Raw genomic sequence first — 23,622 nt, forward strand, 5'->3', positions numbered from 1 at the left:
TTTTACTTCCAATTTATAATAAATTTAAAAAAATATTTTAAGCGTAATTATTATAAATATTTCGTTGTTGAATTAAAACTCAAATTATTTTCATTGTTGTTACTAATATTTCATCTTCGCTTTTTAATACCATTTTTGATGAACGAAATCTGAAATTTCCACGTTTTCAGTTTCTTGATTTTTGCAGGCAAAATTAAAAGTGTTAATAAAATTTTCAAATTTTTGTGCTCTTTGAATTAAGGTTTAGCTTCAGAACCAAACAATTATGAACATTTCTTCATGTGTATACATGTTTTTAAACGCTGCTAATCTTTCTTACAATATAATTTCAAGTAAAAGGATCGAACAGGAAATTAGAAAAAAACAGAACTCAATGAAAGAGCGATGTAAAGCTTTTAAAAGAATATGAGTTATGCAAAATTTGAAATTTAAACATATTTTGTATTGTAAAATTTTAAATATTTTAAATATTTTCTTTGTTTCTGGTGTGATAAGTATTATTTTATAATAAATAATGAGTTTTAAAAATAAAGTTGATTTGCTTGTTGAAATTTCTTTAGTTTTGAAATATTAACATACAACTAAAATAATACTTTGGGTAAAAATGATTTCACTTAGTATCATTATATGAAAAATATTAATTATTCTTCAAATAATTAATCAAATATTCCCAAAGACTAATTTGTAAAGGGCTTCCAAGTAGTTCTAATGAACAAAGGACCATATACCTCTACTTGTGTTGTAATAATTAGATATTTAGAACAATAATTAATACGTTAAATTAATTGGTCATAGTAAGCATTTTCATGAAAAAAATATTTGATACCAAATTTAAAACTATGTGGAGAATCCTACGTTAATTATGTCACAAGAATAATCTGTTTAGGTCCTTTTCGTGAAGCTAGAATATTTAGTTAAAATGTATAACTTTCATAGGAATTAAATTTGGTAACCATGTATCTAACTACAGCCGTTTTAAAAATGTAATGGTAAGTATTAGCACTGAGATGTCGCCTAATTTAATTTTCTTTAATAATTTATTTGGAGGCCAGACGTGATTATCACAACAAGAAGCAAGCAGTAATGAAAATGCATGCTGTATTTTAATTTTTAATCATCTATGATATTTTAGAATTCTGTAGTAAAATTTTGATGAGAAAAAAAGCCGAGTTCTAGAGATAAGGGTTTCATTCTTTAACAAGTTGAAGTCAATTTAAGATTAAATGTAATTTTAAAGGAAAAAAATTTATCACCCTTGACTGAGACATTAAAACCATAACAATAAATATTATTGAAATTTTTTCCTGTAGCTCGATTATTTTGGGGAAATTAATTATAAAGGGAATATATCTGAATTAACCACTTGATATTTTTTTTTTCATTTTTTTTTCTTTTTTAGATCTTATGTCATTTTTAATTTGTATAATTGCCTTGTTCTATCCATTGAATTGTTGTAGAATTTATATAAATTGCATGTTATAAGTTACCTAAATTTTGACTAAAGGTTTTCTGATTTGATAAAATATGTGAGATGGTCACAAAATATTTTCTTAATCACAAGATATTTGCCTAAATTTTACTATATTTTTAATTGCAAAATTTTTTCTCATTTCATAATTTACTCAAAGTTATATATATATATATATATATATATATATATATATATATATATATATATATAAACTTTGAATAGATTACACTTGATACATATTGTAATGAAATGAGAGATTAGTAATAGATTAAGTAATAAAAGTAGCCTCCCTATTTAATTACTTCATGCCAAAATGTAATCAATATCAATGTTTTTAACTGAAAATTAACGCATGTTAAATAAGTGCAGATTTATCTTGAAAAGGAATTGTATTCATATAGTATTGTGATAAGTGTACCTGCACTGAATGGCAGAGACAGATCGATGATAAGCGGAAATTTTTATAAGCAGTTTCGTTTATATTATCACATCTCTAATGTATTAAAAAGTTTATCTTGTAATAATAGCACTGCATAAGGAAAAAAATATTATTCGAATCTTATAATATACTTACGTAAACTGGTAAGAAAAAGGAGTAAGAAATTAAAATGGAGATATGTTCTTTTTGAAAATATGCAAAAATAGTAATTTCTGTCATCATTAGCTTTTAGAAGGATTTATAGTTCTTTTGTTTAACCATGGACAAGAATCTGAGAATTATACTTGACAGGCAGATACAAATGACAGAAAGAGAGGGGGAGGAGAGAGAGAGGAAAGGAAAATATTTAAAATTTAAGTTACTTTTCTTTAAAAATATTGCCAAAATTTACTTTATTCGTGTGATTTCTACTTTATGCCTCCACTAAATGTTAAATAATTACAACAAAAATTCAATCTTAATAAGCGTAGGAATAGATAGAAGAATACGGAACGAAGAATTCAAATGCGTTGATAATAAATAAATATCTTATGCAGCTGAATAAGATGAATTTATTAAAATTATACATACAGTTCGCGAAAATAAAAGTAGCCAAACAGTTTTATTCAGGCTTCGTTTATCGTTCAACCATAAAAAGGTGTCTTTCGAAATGAATTAATGTATTTTTAAGAATTTTCGATTAAAAAAACTGTTAAAGGAGCATCCATATATTGAAATAAGAACAAGTGCCAAAATTTCCATAAGCAATAACCATGTTTCTCATCAAATTTCAAAACTACATCAAAACTTCTTTTTGCAAATCAAATTTCATTAGTTTAGATTTGTTAATTTCCATATTATTAGCTAACAAAATGTTTGCCTTTATAAGTAAAAATAAAATCTTGGACTCTTTTTCATATCTTAAAAATAAAACAGTAATTATCTAAACTCTTTTTGTTACGAAAATATAATTAGCATTTTCAGACGTCTGGCCGATATAATGTGCCTTATGATATTACTAAAAAATGGGAATTTTATTTTTTAATAAGCAATTCTTACAATTTTAACTATTGAGTTTACTATAATAATTTTTTCCTCCATAATAAATGAATAATGTATTCAAGTTTTGTAAAAAAGAAAAGGGCCAATTGTATTTATTTAAAATTAATGATGTTTTTTCATGTGCTTAATATCTCTTATAAAAGTCTCGAGTATCATAATCTGCCGTACTCGTAATTAGTAAAATATCGGAATTATTAATGGAATAAAAAATTCAACTATGATAACTTAATTAGATAACGCATTTCGTATTAATCTTTTGTATTTTAAATATCAATTTAATTTAATTAATTTAGCCATGTTTAATAAAAAAAGTTATAATACAAATTTTCGATTATAAGACTATATTAATTTAAATACATCCTATGGAACAATTATTCTTATAATTGTATGTGCTTACAAATATCTATTCGTTTCAAAAGCAGCAAAATATGTAAAGAATAATATTTTAAAAGCTGCAATAATAATATTAATTAAAGATAATTAAAATAAATGAATGGACATTAAAACTAAGTTCTGTGAATCGTTTTCCCTGTCTGCAACAAGAATATATCCAATATACGTCTATTCATATAGCGAATATTTCGCAATTAAAAAGTGTTTGCATAGAACACTAAGTTGTCTGAAAAGCTTAGAAGAAAACGTATTTACATTAATCAGTGAATGAAATGCATTACTTTGTCTATGATCACAAAATAAAGTGATGTATCGTTTAATGTCCGTTCATGAGTAGAGGGAAAGGGGATAGAAATATTATATACTAGAAAAGAAATGCAGAAGTAAAAAAAGAATAAAAGTCATTTAATATTGCCTGTCTATATCCACAAATTATTAATTTTAATACTAAAAATAATATTTCTTTAAGCAAAAAACTATATTGATTTTTATTTCTTTCTCTCATACAACACAACGTTCCAATTTTATGCTTTCAGCGTAATGGCGACTCAGAATTAGAAGCAATTTAAACAAAAGTTTCAATATTCTTGAATATTTATGAGTGGAAAATAATCTCGAACTTTCCAAAACATTTTATTGAAAATATGTTGTGATACATGAAGTAATAATCGATTTAGCATGCTAATTGTAACTTTACAGATGTTATTAAAGTGTCACAAAAATAAAAAATAAAAATATTATTACCGTCTTTCAGAGAATATTTAAATATCACACACCTAAATAAGTAAACAATCTTTTACAAAAAAGTGTAAGATATCTTTCGATATAATCATTTTATATTAATTAAAATTCGTTCACTGTATAATGTTTCCAATCAAATCTTAAATCTGTTTATAATAAATATATTTTTGATATCAAATTAATCAATTATAAATATATTAATTTTCTATCTGTTTATGAATTTATTTCTATTGATGAATTATGGAATTTATTGATGAATCTATGCATGACAATTTAATTATCTACATGTTATCTATTGCAATTTATCTGCTATTTAACTATCAACAGTTTATCTGCTATCTATTTATGCCTATTTATGTATGGAATCAAAAAGTTTTTGCCTTAAGAAATTTCACAATTTGTTCAACTATAAATATGCACACAACCCTTTTACCAGAACTTTAGGTCCAGCAATTTTTTAGTACAAATTATGAACTTTAAAATAGGTAATTTTAATTTCGAATTTTAACGTCTGTTCTATGATTGTATATCAGTGTCACTCCACATCTTATGCCACAGTAGAATCACTACAGAAATATAAAAAGAGATACAAGTGTAAACTTGTATATCTTTTTATTTATGGAAAAGTTAGTTTGTACCTGTTTTTATTTATGGAAAAGTTAGCTTGTATCTCTTATGGAAAAGTTAGCTTGTATCTCTTTTTATTTATGGAAAAGTTAGCTTGTATCTCTTTTTATTTATGGAAAAGTTAGCTTGTATCTCTTTTTATTTATGGAAAATTACTATTGGCATTTCTATGGTGCAGATGCTTAATGACACTTAAATAGACCAATATTTAATTAAATTGAGTAAACTGCAATAAATATTTGATTAAATATTAAACAATATTATATCTACTTAAACCGTAACTGATATGAAAATTCTAGTTATGAGACATTTATGTGCTTATATATCCAATTTTATAAAATAAATGAAAAAAGCTTAAATATAAAGCTATATGCTAATATCTGAATAGCCGTCTACATATTTTTTCACTTAATTTGTATATTATTATCGATATATTTACATTAACTCTTTAAAGTGTCATTTTTTTCTAGTCATATTATGTTAAAATATTTTTAGGCTTGAAATTAGAATAAGAAAAATGATTCGTTTAGCTTATTAGATAAATTTAATTTGATTAATTAATTAATTTGGTTATAATTAAGTAACAAATCAAGACACATCATTTTGTCTGAGATAAAGAGCTGAAGCATCAGTGTTTCTGACTTACTAAAAAAATTTGTCAGAACTTGTGCCAACCTACATAATTTCATACAAAGATTGATAAATTTGTTGGGAAGCATACTTCCCACGGCCCTAGAAAAGGTTAAAGGGATTTGATTTCTACTTTGAAACCATTTTATTAAATATCTTACGCCATTTGAGTTTGGAAAAACATTATTTTATTTGCTAAGCATTTATCAATTTTTTAAAATACTTGACGCATTAAATCGAGAACTTAAGCTCTTGGAACTATCCAGAATTTTACTTTTAAAGATCAAAAATTACAGTATTATATTAAGGTACAGAAATATCAAATAAGGTATAGAAATTAAATTGATATTACGAACCAAAAGTGTTAACTATTTTTTTTAAACTTTCATTTATTCTAAAGTACTAAGTAGCAAGATTGATATTTCTCGAAACACTTTTAAGAAAAACAATATCTAGTTGAAAGTAATCTGTTTTCAGCATTGCCTCCTTTTAAAAGAAGATAAATATCTGCCGTTCATTGACTCTTGGAAACAGTCTCAGCGTCTCCCAAAGGAAGGAGAATTTAGAGATGTTATATAGTTTAGTTGAGGGCATGAGTTTTATTAGGAGAGGTTCTCCTTATCTTCTGGAACGTTTCAAGCCTTGAAGCATTTATTAAATCTCGCTTCTCTTGAGCACTCATGCATATTTCATACGAAATAAACCAGCAAAGTTTCGTTTATTTGATCTCACACAAAATAAGGAAAATGCGATTATAGAAATGGATTCAGCTTACGAAATTTTTGCCTCTCTTGACTTGAATAAGAAGTGTGCTTAGGTTTTTAGCGGCCAATGATCACATTTATCTCCTTAAATAGCCAAGAGGCATAGTGCATTCTCGCATCTTTTTTAAAAACAGAATTGTTTTCATAGGTTTCATTACAATTGTTTAATGTTTATACCTCAAAAAGAACAACCATTTTAGATAAATTATTTTTCCTATTATATGAGAAATTTTACTCCTTATTGAAAAAAAAGATCAAAAATGAAAAAACAGAAACAATTACTCTATTTTTTTGGAAAAAAAACTGAAATTTTAAAGGTTATTACTGATTTTATCGAAAAATCATTTGTAAAAACCATGAATGATATATGTATATGCTTAAAAATGTCCTTCAGTATATTTTATATAAAATTAAAACATTTAAAATGTATTGAAATTCATTCAGAACGACAGAAAAATGAAAACGTCTTTCTATTTCACAGCTATCTGATCTGATAAATCTATACCGTTATGTATTTGAAGAATTATAAAACTATATAACTGTACAGTAATATTTTTCAAGCAATTTCGAAAATTAATTAATGAGTAAACAATGAAATGAAAAAAAATTACGAGAAAGCAATGAAATAAAGTCCAGTAATTAAGTTTTGAATATCAATCATTTTATGTCAAGATGATTCGTAATAAATGATTTATGCACTTGTAATAAACTTATAGTTTTACTCATTTTCATAATTAGCTTAATTCTCTAACTAACGAAGAAAATGATGTATTCTAATTCTGATACAATAAATTCACGTGGATGAGAAAAAAATTATTATTGTTCGAGCACAGACAATAGGATGCAGAAAAAACGAAATATTTTATGAATATATGTTTGTATTAGAATTACATTTCTGATAAACGGTTGTAAAACTCCCAATGAAAGACAAAGAATAACCAAAGACAATATAGTTGTATCTTTGAGTGCAAACTGTAATAATTTTTTTTGTCCATGCAGACGAGCTTTGCATCATACTCGGAGCATATTTGAATACTGGTTCGCTAGTTACATTATAATAAATTAAAAATTTTATTTTTAAATTCTATTTTGATGTAGCATGCTATTAACTGGATTGTGTTGGCTAATATTTAATATAAAAGTATTTAAAAATTTCAATGTGTTAAAGAATTAGTGATTTCAATTTTTGCATCAAAAAGCTTAGATTTTTTTTTTTTTTTTTTTTTTTTTGCAGATCATTCTATTACAGATATTGACAAATAAATAATAGCTCAATCTTCTAATAGAATGGTGACGTACTAAAATAGAAGCGTTTAGATAGATCAAAATATATCAGCCGGCGTCCTGGCATAGGGGTAGCGCGTCTTCCCCATGATCTGGGCGTCCCGGGTTCGAGTCCCGGTTTGGGCATGGTTGTTCTTCTGTTGTTCTATCTGTGAGATGTGTGAATGTGCCCTCCTGTAAAAAGGGGTTGTGCAAGCGAATGAATGATGCGTGAGTGGCAAAGTCGTACTCTTGGCCCTATTTGGCGCTGCTATAAAAAATAAGAGACGTCCCCCTCAGGCTTAAATCGCTGTCTTCGTAACAGCGGGCTTGTCAGTGGCAAGTGCCATAAGAAACAAACAAACAAACAACAAAATATATCAACAAAGTCTAAACAAATGAATTTTTAAAAAAAATATTAAATAAAAATGAACAAATCTTAATAAATTAACTTAACATTTAAAAATTAAACGGCATAAAAATTTTGTAATAAATAATGGTAAATAATCACTAGCTTATTAGCAATTATAAATTTTTAAAAAGTAGTTCTACTCTTGTTTCGGGACATCAGTAACCTGATGATAAGATCTCGACTTTGAAACCGGATGGTTTCTAGTTCGACACCCAATTCCACCAAAGAAAGCTCAGGTGACATCCTCGTCTTCTGACCGCGGTTCAAAATTACGATGTCCATCCGGATAAAGCCCTCGTTTTGCTTTAAAACTGCACGCTAATATAACTAAACTACACTGCTCATCTTTCAAAACTCAGTATCCGAAACCTAACCTTAATATCAAAAACAAAGAACCTTAAGCCTCTAGACTGTTTCTAAGTCAATAGATGCTTTCCTGGATAGATAATTTTTGCGAACAATAATATCTCAATGGAAGCAAACTCTTTGACTTCTCTCTCGAGATTTAGTGAACTCATTCGGAAAGAAGGGAGTATTAGCGATTACAGTGGAGCAACATTTTTATGTTGCCTGACTTTTTTTCTCCTGCTCCAGTTATGCGCCGAGATATTTATTGCTAAAACTTTTGGTTTGATGTTGATATTAAAAAAATTAAAAAAAAGTGGAAGGAAAAGTTTTCAGATATAAAAAAATGCAGAATGATTTACTGTTATAGGAAAAAGTAATAACCAAAGTCTTCAAGTCTTTTTATTTGTAAGAAAAAAATATTGCACGTGTTTTAATTTCTGTATCTTAAATAACGGAACGATATATTTAAAGACAGTTTTCAGTAACCAAACAATATATCATGGTTATTGATTTAGAAGTTTCTTTCTGAAAATCTTTGAAAATCAAACATGATAACAAAGAAACTTTTTATTTTCTTATCAGTCTTTTAAGTACTACATCAAATGAATATTGAAATTATATTCATAATTATTAAAGAAACATCAATTATCGTTTTCAATGAATTATGTAAGATTCAAAAAGTTAAATTTTAAACTGAAACAAAATACTTAGGAACAAGTTACTATATTTTTATTAATTGGTTCAATTCAAAACATGAAACAACAAATCAAATATGATAGTTCATCATGAAGGTCAAAGAATCAATCATATTTTCTCAACGTATAGTAATTTCTTTTTTTATGACCTTTGAACAACAAGAAAGAATGTTTTCCTTTTTTTAATTATAAATGCGATTTTTATTTTAGTTGCATTTTATGCAAAGGCAATATGAATATATATCAAATTCTATTTTTTTCTCGTAATCCCAGACAAGCAAGAATTCTTAACATGAAAAAACTTTAAAGCTAGTTTTTTTTCATTGATCGTTAATTATTTTTTAATGGACAAAATAATTAAAATAATTGGAAGGGTTTTTTTTGTTCGGAAGAACATCCTTTCTCTTATTATATTCTCAAAGAACGATATATCAAAATTTAAGAATACGTTTCAAAGTATTTTCGATAATTAGACACCGTGCTTGGTTCTGAAGTGCGATTGCAAATGTTGAGTCTAAATATAGTTTGATGCATAGGTTCAATGCAAACAACGTTCGTTCTTTAATGACTTTCGGAACTGCCTTCATTAACTTCTTAATGACTCGACAGTCATCTATTAATTTTATAGCACATTTTTAATATTCATTCGTTTATGTCTAAATAAAATTCAATAATTTAAATAGAAAATAGTTGAAATTTTTTTTCATTGTATTTCAACAACTCAGCCTTCGTCTAAAATAGAAACAAGAAAAAAGGATCATTCTAATAAATTCGTTTTTTCTTACGGAATGAATATTTCTAGTTGAAAAACCCTTCTTGTTATGAAATCATAAAATAAACTTTCGAATTGTATTTTCTTGTTCGAACTCAGAAGCCTTTAATTATGAAAGTGTGGAATGAATGTAGAATAAATTTTAGCTAAACTACATTTTGTTTCAAGCTTTTTTAGTATTCTTAACCACTATACAGAGATGAAAAACGTCTATAAATGAAAACGTTTGGATTAGAAGACAATATTTTGGTGACATGATGGCTTTGACGAAAATGATGGTAAATATCGCCTTACAACATTATTTCATTTTACTTTACCACAGTGACTTTGGGCACTTTTCAACATCAACCGAAATATTACCCGATGTACAATTGGCAATCAACAAATCATAGTGTTTCTTTAAAAATAAAAAAAACAACAAAGAATCTAGAAAAAAAAAGTGCCTTCGAACTTATAAGAATGGATGCAGTTTGAGATTCAAATATCAGATCAATAATTTTCTAAAAATATTTAAAACTAGCCGCCTTTGGCGACCAGCCGGTTCGCCAGTATTACCGCTCGCTACAATTTTCAATTAAATATTTTAAGTAACTGGTCTTTTAATAGATTCTCAAACAAAACATTTTTAATCTTCAAATTTCGATAGTCATACCAAACTTATACTGTTGTTTAGATCGTTTCGTTCAATTTACTATATATATTTTGCTGATGTGTTGTCATTTCCGATAAAACGTGAACTTTGATTTAAAGTGGAAATGCTGAAATTGCAATATTTTTTAATGAAACCAAGCTTTTTATTTTATTTATCATTTTTATTGTTATTTATTTATTATTATTGAATATGAGTATTGCAGACAGAATCGCTCGGCATTTAAGTCTTATGTGAACTACTAAATATTTTTCATAATTTATGTAACATCTCAAACAATAATTTAACGGATTCTCAGATTCTGCATAAAATTCAGTTTTTAGTTTTGCTTTCAAAAGGATTGAAATGAAATCAATAAAAATATTTTGTTCCGGCCTATAAATATATCTCAAAAATTATGAAGTCTAAATTTAATGCAGTAAGGTATCAGATTCTGAGAAATATTCTGGACACACCAAATTTTAAATAAATGAATGAATGTTTCTATTTTCCACGATCAACTAAGACTTATTTATGAAGTTTTGAATGTTAAAAATTTAGAAAAACGCAACATTTTCATAATCTTAGGCCAATTAATCTTGAGAAACCTGCGCGCTGATTGGCGTATTTTCTTTGAAACGATCGATGGAAAATCTTAAATTATCCTTTTTTTTATTGAATAGTGATATTCAAATTTTCATAAATCAGTCAGTTTAAGTGATTGATTTAGTTGATTGGAAATTAACTCTTTTTAATTAAAATATTAGTGTTTCAAGAACATTTTGTTATTCGTGATTTACACAGCAAAAGCTTTATGTAAAATCAAAAAATCGTTATTTATTAGAGCATTTATTGAAACATAAAATATCATCATTTTCCATTTAGACCATTTTAGCAGATAAGTGTCTTACTAAAGGTTTAAAAATTAGCTGTATGGCCCTGATTTGAATGGATATCCTGTTCATATTAAACAAAACTTGCCTTAAAATAAAACTGATTTATTGGATTAATAATATAGAAAGTGTAAAAGATCATAAAATAATTTTTCTTGAATTTATTTTTTTTTAAAATAATATTTCATATTTGTTTCATTTCCTACATACACTTGCCGAAAATTATATTTTTGCAGATTTCATTTCCAAAAAGATTTAATTTATTTTTACTTGGAGCTTTAATCAATGTGATGGCAACACTTTGAAAAAAGCTAATTTTTTCCCATGAATGCGAACGTGCTCGTGCAGCTTAAATTTTATTTTTATTTTGTACGAAAAAAATTGTTGGAAAAATGTAGTTAAAAAATTTATTTAAAAATTCATTAAAAATAGTATCATTTAAAAGATAAATTTTTGATCTTAAACTTCATGTAAAAATCTTTTTTGTGCGGTAATATTTTCGGAAGTTATAGCAGAAACACGCCAAAATTTCGCTTAATTTTTAAATAAATAAAATTCTAATTAAAAATTCGAAAAAATAACCCCCAGGTGCACACTCCGGGCCTCCAAGGTATACACGGGCCAAATTTGGTAGCTGTAGGTTGAATGGTCAGGCATGTAGAGCGCCAACACACACACACACATTGAGCTTTATTATAAGTATAGATTTATAGTTACAGATCTGGGAAAAATATAACATTACAGAGATGATATATTACATTGATGCAGAGATGAAGTTAATGCAAACTCACTGTGTGTGTGTGTGTGTGTGTGTGCGTGTGCGTGCTTGAGCGAGTGTAATTATTTTGCCTTTTTGAAATCTTTTCATTTTTTCTTTATTAAACCACATCGAAATTCATATTATCATTAATCAACGACCAATATTGTTGCAAGCAATCTCAGAGATTGCTTGCAATAATAATTATGTTTTTTTATACAGTTATATTGGAATGATATTCGATATCCGAATCGGAAAAAAATTCATATATTAAGCATAAAAAATCATAAATGAACTTTAGAAAACCATAACAGAGAAAAGACATGCAATATAAATAAAAATGATAATGTATTTCATATTTCAAAGAAAGTAAACAGATAGACTTCGAAAATTTCTGAATCTTCGAAAATTTCAAAGAAAATTAATTTATTTTTTATTCAATATAGCAATTGCATTTAATAGGAATATTTTTCAAAATATAACTACTTAATGTAAAATTAAAAATTTTCATCCTTTCAGGGAAGTACATGAGAAATATATATTTAAGAATTAAATAAAGTAGTAATAAACCTTTATATATATATATATATATATATATATATATATATATATATATATATATATATATAATATTGCAGTCAGTGTGGTTAATCGATTATTCTTTATATAAACCCCTGTTAGCATTAGATTTTCACCTAATATGACGGTAAAAATGAAAGCGAAAACCTAATAAACAGGTATAGTTTTCTAAAAAAATATGATTTCAGAATGTTTCCACCGTTAGCGGAAATTCAAGGTGTTTTGCTTTTGCCAGAATAATAATAAATAGACACAACATTAATATCTTTTAATAGCCTTTTGAACATTTTATAATTTTAATAATAAACATTATTAACCTTCAATTAATAGTTTGGATTAGTTATATCTATGAATAAAACAAAGATAACACTCTTCATTTAATAGTGAGTTGGATGCATAAATTAGCATCTTACCTTGAATGATATGCACATGCATAAACTAAGATAAAAGTTTATGCAGTTGTAGCTTATATATGTAAACCATTCTTTTCTAAATATTAAACCCTGATACTATAAATTCCACCTATTTTCAATAGGCATTTCATTATTATTATGTCAATGTCTTCCTCCAGAATTATATCGCCATATATTGTAGAAGGAAAAATATATTCCTTAGATAATATCAGAAAAGAAAAATATATATTTCTTCTCTAAAAGAAGTAGTTCTAATTATTTAGATTGGAAGGCTTATTTTAATTATTGATAATTTAACGAGATTTATTATCTTTGCTTATTCCTTTTAGAAAATTAGGAAAATATTTAAAGTATTAAATATAAAATATTTACATAATTATATTATTATTTCCCCATGATAACATTTTATGGATGGTGTTCTCTTTTGAATCAAATATTTAAAACTGCAATTGTTCAATGATTTTACAATTATAATAGTAAACGTTATAAATGCTAAATATTTTACTTAAGTTATTTTTGCCAGTTAGTGTGGAAGATTAAACTTGAAACGTGATCAGTCAAAATGAAAATTTTTCATTTGACTGTATAAATAATTTTTTTCAATCATGTAAGGGGAAAAAAATTATTTCTCAACGTGGTTTTTAATTCATTGAAACTTTACATATATATTTTTTTGAACTTTAAACAAAATTTTTGCGGTTAAAAATATTTGTAATGTTACAAAAGCAATATTTAATAATCATTTCAATATTTAATAAGCATACAACACAGATTTTTCTACCGAATTATATGAGATACTGAAAGTATAACCCTAAATAACACAATTCTTTATCGAGTTCATACGAGGTCATTTGAATAACTCACCCGAAATTAACTACTAAACTCACTCTGCTTAAAACTCGTAAAATAAAACAAAGAAAGATGAAAAATTATATGTCCCTAATTTACTAACAAATTTTTTACATCTGTAGAGATTATTCTTTGTATTCATTTTCCACTTGAGGTAAACTTGTTATTGCAATACATATATTTACTTGCAGCCTTCATGCAAGTATGCATATCGCATTTGCCGCTGTACTAAAGCCGGTAACTATGAGATGATTTACGATATCTTCCCGCTTAGATCTGCATATATATGATTTTTCTACTAAAGTGGAATGCGAGATTACTACAAGCTATTTTTGTGAATTTCGTAGCTCTATGATTTTAAACATTGTCATCTTTTACTTTCGTAAGCTAAAATAATATTACAAAAGATTTGTTCTTTGTGAAACAAATTACTAATGTTGAAATGCAGCTGATTGTTATAAATAATCTTGAAGTAATATGTGTTAAAAAAGTAAGACTCCTTGCTTATATTTCTTATACAATGTGAGATTAAATTTCTGAATAACTTTCCAGTTGATGAATTTAATGCACAATAACAGAGTCTTTTAAAAGCTTCCATGTTCTTCAAAATGAACAAATTTACAATCTAATCAAAACAAAAATTCAAAAAAACATTCCTTGTTAACGTTTTATGAATTCTTAAAAATTAGATTATTTACTCTTAAAGGTTATTTGCACAAAATGCCTAAAAATGTTTATGTCCTTTTCTTCCAAATTTTTATAAGGAATAAGTATATATTCTACTGTATATAAACCAATTTACTTGCATAGTTGAAAAAGGCGTTAAAAAAGTATATAGATTTTATACATATGCAAAAATATATTTAAAAATAGTATTGCGATTTTAATAATTCTTATTCTAAAGTAGCCGCCTTTGGCGAACAGCTGGTTCGCCAATCTAAATGCTCGTTAAAATTTTAATAATTAAATATTTTATGTAACTCATATTTTAATAGATTCTTCATTAAAATATTTTAAAACTTCAAATTTTGATAATCATTTAATTTACTCATAATATTATACAGGCCTTCAGCCAAAACGTAATATGCGTCTCTCTAATTTTCTGTTAGCTCCCCTAAATTTTAGGCTTTAAATTAAATTGGAAATGATTAAACTACAATTAATATAATAATATTTTTTACTGAAACGAAGCCTTTTTTTATAATATGATTACTGAAAACAGAGTCACTGAGTATATAAATTTTGTGGCCACTAAAGAATATCTTTCTTAATTTATGTAATATCTCAAGAATTTTTCAACAATATTTTCTCAGATTCATCTTAAGCAGATCCATTAATTCACAATGTTTAATTTTAAATCAGATACTTAGAAAATAAACAGAATCGTTTCAAATAATCGATCGAAAACAGGTTAAAGAAACTACTTAAAAACGATATACTTAAAACTATAAACATATACAAAAATTGTATAACTCACACAAATACAATTTAATTGCAAAAGCACACAACTATCCTAAAAAAAATTAAATCAAGTCCGAATTCGTTGAAAATAGTTGTCAAAAATTGGAACACAATGCGCATACGTGAATTTTCAACGCCAGTTATGGTAACTCAAAATCGTAAATTTTCTAGGCCAGTTGGGGTAACGCTATGCATATTAGAAATTTTTAATTTCCTTTATTCTGTTTTATTTTAATTCAAAAGTACTTCAGAATGAATCTGAAAGATCGATTAATAAACAATGTTTAATTTTAAATGCATCAAACATTAAGAAAACAAACAATCGTTTGAAATAATCGATCGGAAACATGTTAAGCTTAACCTCATTAGCGTTTGAGAAAAAACTGAAGCCTCACTCATTTGGCGGTGGAGAAACGAATATTTTTTGGCGGGATAGTTAGTTTTTAATTCATAATTACAATTCTAATTAAAAATTCAAAAATAGGGACCCCAGGTTCACATTCCGGACCTCCAAGGTATACATGTACCAAATTTGGTAGCTGTAAGTCAAATGATCTGGCCTGTAGAGCGCCAACACACACACATACGCACACACACACACACACACGCTCGCGTGCACGCACACGCACACATTGAGCTATATTATAAGTATAGATAAGACTTTGATAGAAATGTGAACATTTGAAATTCTTCCCTCCTCCACTAATGTGCAAAAATGTTTTTAGTTGCAGCAAAGTCTTTCAGTTGAAATTAAGAAAACTGAAATTGTTATTTTTAGAAATCTGCAGTACTTAAAATCTGAGAAGTTTTACTACAGTGATCTAATTACAGTCATCATTGATCCTGTTCAATTCCTTCATTGAAATGTAAAACTATTTTTTTAGAAAAACAATAATAAAATATATTAAATGCAATCAAAATTCTAGAGTGAAGCAAAATAAGCTCATTTGTTTCATATTTCCTAAAATATTCCTATCCTTCTCAGTTTTTTTCCTTTCTCTATTTGCATAATTGGATATCACATCTCGTTAATGGTATTCATATGTTTTATCAGCAGAATTCTTTCATGGAACAGTAAACATGTAAATAGTTGAATCGTCTTTCTTATGTGTTTCATATTCATTAATATTCATAAGCGGTAAACATGATAAATTGATTGGATTAAACGTTACGAAGACGGTTCGATTTAATTTAATTACCCTAATGAAACCAAAATTATGTATCATAAGTTTATTTTCCAAAAGCTATATATATATATATATATAATATCTAAATAGATTTTGAATTAAATAATCTTTTAATAAATACCGAAACTAGCATTTTCAGTCCAATTTATTTGCGATATATTTTTAAATATATTAAAAGAAGTTATTGGAAACAATGTTCCGATAAGAAAATAAAATAATAACAATATAGATAAATCTATATATAGAATAGTGACAGTATAGATAAATCAAGTATTATTAATAAAAATTAAGAATGTAAAGTAGAAAAATAAGAATTGTATACTTAATTCCTTAAATTTTTCATAACAATCCAATATACTTTATAAATAAATGTATTCTCAATAAGTAATGGTAAATATTTTCTGAAACATTTCATACATCAATGAACGAATATAACAAGAATCGAAATTGTAAATGTTATTAATAACAATTATTTTAAACTATCTAATCGAGTAACTAGATAAAAGGTAGCATTAAACGTCTAATTATTAGACACAATTAGCGAAGTGCTAAAGAATAAGTTCTAGGTATTACAATTTGTTGCTCAATATTATACAAAATGTACGATATTATATCATGCATTATACACATTATTATACCATATTGCGAATATTGATTGATTAATATCACATATTATTTTAAGTGTGCATGCGACTAGGAATTAACAGTATATGAATGCAGATGGTATATTCTTTAATAAAGATGTTATCTTAGTGAATGCCTTCCATGGCCTTGACGTACAATAATAGTAGCGAAGTATTAACCTTGGCGTGAATTTAGCAATTTTACTGAATCTATCGTATGATTCTTGGCGATTATTTTGGCAATTAATCCTTGGCATGATATCGAAAGTATCCAAAAATGAAATTTGAGTTTCAGACACGTTCAATCTAATCGATTAAAACAACAAAAAAATTACACATAACTGATCGTATAATCAATAAATTGCATACCATATATGATATATTAAAACCATTCCATTTCTGAGTTTTCTCGCGTTTTCACGTTCCTGAAATTACAGACAGACAGTCAACCCCTTGTTAAATTTCGTTCAAAATTTGTTAGTCGGCTATACTTAAGATGTGATATCTGGCATATAATCTAAATCTGGCTAGATTATTCTATCTAGCTCCTTCGATCAGTAGTTATAATGCTAGCTTATATTCAAACAACTGCACATACAGACTTCCTCTGAACAAATTTTGCTCAAAACTTCATAGAAATCTACAAGCTCTGGTACAAAGACTATGTATCAAATTCCGTCTATACTAAAGCGTTTTTGAATTATCTTTGTCGCTGACATACAGACATACAGGTTTACCCTTTCCATAAATGTGTTTTTCGTCCTCGAAGTGTTCTAAAGGGTGAAAATTCGTCAAAATTATCGAGTTTGAATTTTTCGACAATTATTATACTTTCTCTAAACTTCCTATACGTGAAAGTATAAAAAAAGACAGTCAGTATGATACTGAATACAATAAACTTATAAGAACTTCTGTGGCTGTAATAATGAAGTGCGTAAAAGTAAAGAATGAAAACAGAGAAGGGGACATTTATGCTGAAAAATTGATCTCATTGCATTGGGCAATCGAGTCGAAACAATCTGCAAATATTTTTCTGCCACCATTCTTATTCAAAACATTAACTACCCACTTATTACCGAATCAAATGTGATATTCTAAATCTATTTTCTACAATCTGTATGCTTTTGTTTCCAACGAACTTGTAACAATGAAACATAATGTTTGAACTCGAAAACTAGAAGTAGAGATATTACTTGGAAAACTGGTCTCCTGGCGCCTTGAAGATGCCGAAAAGATCTAAAATATTTAACTGCCATCATTCTTATACGTTACAAAAATTGCCTATTCGCGTGCCATTCGAATGAGAAAATCTATTTCATCCTTCTGAAATGTGTATCTTCCATCTATTGGTTTTGCAAGAAGTCTATTTGAAAGCGAAATCCCGAATGGGAATTATAGAAAGTGTTTCATGATTAATTGTTCAAGTCATACAATGACATGAAAATTTTTGAAAATTGATTAGCCCTATTTGTTTTAAAAGCATTTATCGTCATATGTTGTTCCATTAAAATACAAATATTAAAAAATATGGTGAATATTTTTGAGTTGCAATAATTCACTATTATGGAGGGCCATTCATTCGTTACTTAAAAAATTGTCTTTATAAATGGTGCAAACAATGTGGAGATTTAAGAGGGTTTTTTTATCATAAAATAACTTTTAAATCATTATTTTGTTTTTAAAAATGTAAAATATGAGAATATTATACTCTAACAATTAAATCTTTATATGGTTCCATTACTCATACCTTTCCTTTTAATAAGACTAATAGTACCCTTACATCAATCAAGGGAATCGTTAAACATAATTTTGTATATGCGCACCTAAGAGACTCTTGCGTCTTTTAAGGAATGATAAACTAAAACTTCTAAAACTATTTTTCTGGTATTATTTTTTTAAAGAATTCTGGATATTTGTTGAAATGATTAGTCTAAAGAAGCAAATGCTTAATATTTCTATAAACAGGATGTGTCAGATTGTTATGATACTTCCTGTGATTTCATGGAATAGTTGCCTGGCTTGTAGTAGTGTTAAGGGCAATGGATGTGGCCTCTTCACCCATTCTTAAAAAGGAACCTATTTTTATCACATTTCGACTGCTTCTCATCAGTGTATCATATATTTGAGGAGTTGTAGTCGTAGTCTTTGACAAGCCAGAACTAATACTTAGAACATTATATGCAAGCTGCATAATAACCTTTCCTTTTCGAAAGATGTAGATCTGAATCAAATCTAACATCGGATGCTTATTGCGAAGTGCTTGAAGTGCCCTTACACAATTCCATGAATCCCTAAGCAACAATCTTATAGATCTATGGCTCTAATAAGTCGTTGTCACATCTCAAACTTCATCACTTCGAAACTTCTTCATCTCGAAATGTTTTTGATAATCTTATTTCGCTATGAGATGATATTACTGGACCCTGCATTCGTCGGATTTTACTCCCTCTGTTTGTTGTCTAGTAACTTAAGAACACTTGAAGGCAGTAATAATATACAAAATTAACGTCAGGTCTTCATTCAAAAGATTATGGTGAAGTTTCGAGAAACGTTACAACTACACCACCATTTAACGCAAGCAATAATGTAATATAATTTTCATAACATCTTAAGGTGACTGTCTACGCTCGAGACAATTTTTAAAGGCTATTTTTTAAGCTTTAATTTGTATTTTCTAGTTAAATAAGAATATAAAAAGAATAAATATCTAAAAAACATTTCTGTGACTGTCCCATTTTTTTTAAATTGATAAATTTGATGTAAATTTTAGCAAAAATTAATCAAAACTATTAACACTGTACACAAAATTCTAATTCAGCAAATAAAATTTTCTTAACACATGGCATACCTAAAATAGTTATCTTCAAAATGAACTGAAATCTAAGAGATTAATTAAAATACGAAAATATTATTAAGGTTTTTATGTTGCAATCTAACCATTATTCATAAATTTTCAGCTATTTTCTAACATAAAAGGCTGTAAGTAAAAAAGTATGTACTGCACATTAACACTTTTAGTTCATTTCATAGACAATTGTATAAAGAAAATTATCTGAAATTTCCATTAAAAAATATTAATTAATACTGGAGATATCATGTTAATGGTTTGCAACTTTTATCGAAAAAATTATTTTGAGAAAAATGAGTTTAAAATTTACAATTAATGTAAAAAAGTATTTCCTCTTCATAAAACAATCTAAAACTCTCCACATTTATAAGTTAGACCTTCTTTTTCTTCATGAGTTGTACATTTTTTTCTTTTGATAAGCTCACATTTTTTTTCTGTGAACTCTTGCAGCTGCTAATGAATGTCTTTTTGAACTTTAAACACGTTCATAGTCAAAAAGCTTTAGTCCTTCTTGGGTGTAACAGCCAACTTCTATTTGCAATTGTTTTGAAACACTTTTTATGTCATTCCCATCTTTATTAAACTGTAGGACAACAACATACGACTCCAAAATCAGAGTTTGGACTTAGGTGAACGAAATGTTGTTTCGGGACTATATTCCAGAGGAAACCATTAAAACTCTCATTACCGTTTTGTGTCATTCCCTGCAAGACTTTCTTTAACAATTTTTGATCACAAAGTTTCATATATACAGGCTTTATGATATTTATAATGTTTTGCGGTAGTCCAATGGATTTCACAAGAAAGGTTTTTCCCTGTGTCTTTGCTTGTTGATATTTACACTAGCTATTGGCTCCTACTGGACATTGCCCAAGCATAGAATGTTTCAAGCTTGAGCAAAAGTGATAAAATGCAACAATAACTCAATATTGAATGTTTTTTAGACTATCAAGACTATTACAGTGGCAATTTCATAGTGATTATGTAATCTGTCGATACAATTATCAGTTAATTGGCCCTTTCCTTTCAGGCTTTTATTGATTTTTTTTCAATTTCTGTAATCGACTGCCAATTATTTTTTGGACATGACCAATAAATACATTCTAATTTGGTGACCGTATTTGCACCATATATATTTTTCGCCGCATCATGCACTAGCAATATCATAAAATCATTATTTGCGTTTTAAAGCTAAGAAAAAAGGTAAAAAATATGTTAAAATTGGCATTTTACAAAAACTTCTGGTTGAAGACTGACACTTCCGGTTAATTTTCAAGTATACTGCACTTTTTTAATTTGATAAATCTCGGCTTCTAGATGACATAAAATGAAAAGAAAAGCGGTTTTTGTGAAAGCAAAATCTTTGAATAAAAAGTGTTTTGCAAAATCTTTTTATTTTAACAAGATGGTCGAAAAATGCCATTTTCAATGTAGGCAGTAGCCTTAAAATACAATGTCATTTTATATAATTTCAGATATAAAAATATTTTTCTGCATTTTAATTTGTTTTGATTTTATTAACTTTTCATATCAAGGTAATCTTCCTGTAGCAACTTGTATTTTTTTTTTTAATTAAAGCAGGAATTTCTTTGGAAGAATGAAACAGATATTTCATTCAATCAACAAAATTCCTGCGACGAAATTCCTGCTGTATTCCATCAACGAATTAATTGATTTTATTTTCCAGTGAAGGATCTTGTATTGTTGAAATGTGGTGGAATTCTAGAATAATCGATTAATTCAATGAACAATTCTGAAATAGATGAGGAATATTTATGGCACTTAGAGTTTATATGGAAAGATTATTAACCATGTTGAGAATACAACAATATATAAGAACCACTGCATTTATGATAATGAGACTTTGCAGAATTACAGGGTTCAAATTTGCAAATTCCTGCATTAATCACACACTGGAAGCTATTTATCGAACCATAATACAACACTATAATCACATTGTTGGTATCTGTGTGATTGACTGAGATTGCATTAAATGATGCAAATGTCTTGTGGATTAAATTACGAAACGTCTGATTATATAATATTTGACTGAAATAATTTTGCATCTTTTGAATATCGAGAAATCTTAACCCTTAATTGGGGAGGTGAAAATTTAGGGCTTAAATGGGGAGGTGCTGTCTATGAGCCCGCATTTTATTTACACTCAAATTAAATTTTCTAATCAAAGTATTAGAATGAAAATCAGCAAATATATTTTGCATATATTTTTATTGATATATAAATAGGTTTTAGAAATTTTTTTTAATATATTATCATTGAAAAAATTAATTGTGTTTACTTTTACTTTACATAAAACTTTTTACTTTTTAAAATATTTATTTTCCAGTCTACGAAAGTATATAAAAAACAATATATTGGAAAATTCAACAATTATAGGAAGGAAAAAAACACAGATAATGTGTAAATTTCACCCTTTTTTATGGCATCCTTTTTACTCAGAAACATATGAATATTCGTAGCACGGTTTTAAATGACATTTTAAACATACAGTTAAGTGCTAATATTTATATACTATTAATATATTTTAGAAAATTTTCAAAATACATCATCACTAGAAAAATTAATTATATTTGAACATGCATATCAGAATCAGAAATTCCAATATTAGTCAAATGCGAATTTTCATCGAAAAAAAACCTTCTGTACAATTATCCTCATTATTAAAATCAATATATTGGAAAATTCACCAATTATATGAAGGGAAAAAAAACAGATAATGTGTAAATTTCACACTTTTTTATGGCATTCTTTTTACTCAGAAACATATGAATATTCGTAGCACGGTTTTAATTGACATTTTAAACATACCGTTAAGTACTAATTATTTATATACTATTAATATATTTTAGAAAATTTTCAAAATACATCATCACTAGAAAAATTAATTATATTTGAACATGCATATCAGAATCAGAAATTCCAATATTAGTCAAATGCGAATTTTCATCGAAAAAAAACCTTCTGTACAATTATCCTGATTATTAAAATCACTTTCTGCTTCATTTAAAACTCTCTAGAGCTCTGCTTCATAAGGGGATCAGTAGATTAGATGATATTTCGAAGACCGAGTTTTACAGCCATCTGTTAAGCCTTGCATAATATTGGAATATTAAAAAGGAGTGAGGCCTCACAGATGTCGGGCAAGGAAATAGCTGAAATATTTAAAAAAAAAAGCATCCGCTGAAACCGGTTGAAAAAGTGCACGTGTAGTGAAAATTAAGAAGCTAGAAGCTCTAGGGTCAATCCATTCGATTGAGCTAAAAATAGAATAGGGGGTAACTGAAAGTCCATCCTTAGCGGTCTAAGATACCGCATTCCCCAGTTAAGGGTTAATCAATATCTTGAATCAATTTATGTGTTATATCTAATAGTTGTCTTATTTCAAATTCACAGGTGTTCATTTCCATCCTCTTTCGAATATTCCATACAAGCTAATCACAAGGTATCTCGATTCGTCAATCCCTTATACAACAGATATTTCAGTAAGTAATAAAAATTTGCTTGCTATCTTTTATATAGGTTTTATTGCATTGATTTTTCTATATTCATTAAGAGAATTGGTACTAACGTAGGAAAAAGTTCATTTCACTTTAGTTAATTATTAGAAATGAATCTTATTTTAATTAATTTCCAGTCCCAATAGAACATATATTGCAACATATTGTACAATATGGTATGCTATTGATCAATATTTTCATTATTGTTTTATATTGTGAAATATTGCTTAATATCATAAAATATCACAAATATTATACAATATTTTGCAA

At 27.1% G+C, this 23,622-nt stretch overlaps 1 long non-coding RNA gene across 1 annotated transcript in view; it reads left to right on the top strand.

Annotated features, from left to right (window-relative positions):
• LOC129961548 (uncharacterized) overlaps nucleotides 1–23,338 on the top strand; it is a 193,338-nt gene extending 170,000 nt beyond the window's left edge. The window contains exon 3 of the long non-coding RNA XR_008783794.1: nucleotides 23,249–23,338. This is a non-coding gene — a long non-coding RNA (uncharacterized LOC129961548). The remainder of the gene's footprint in view (nucleotides 1–23,248) is intronic.
• The last annotated feature ends 284 nt before the right edge of the window (nucleotides 23,339–23,622 follow it).

Source organism: Argiope bruennichi, chromosome 2 (genome assembly GCF_947563725.1).
Source record: "Argiope bruennichi chromosome 2, qqArgBrue1.1, whole genome shotgun sequence".
Lineage (NCBI taxonomy): Eukaryota > Metazoa > Arthropoda > Arachnida > Araneae > Araneidae > Argiope > Argiope bruennichi.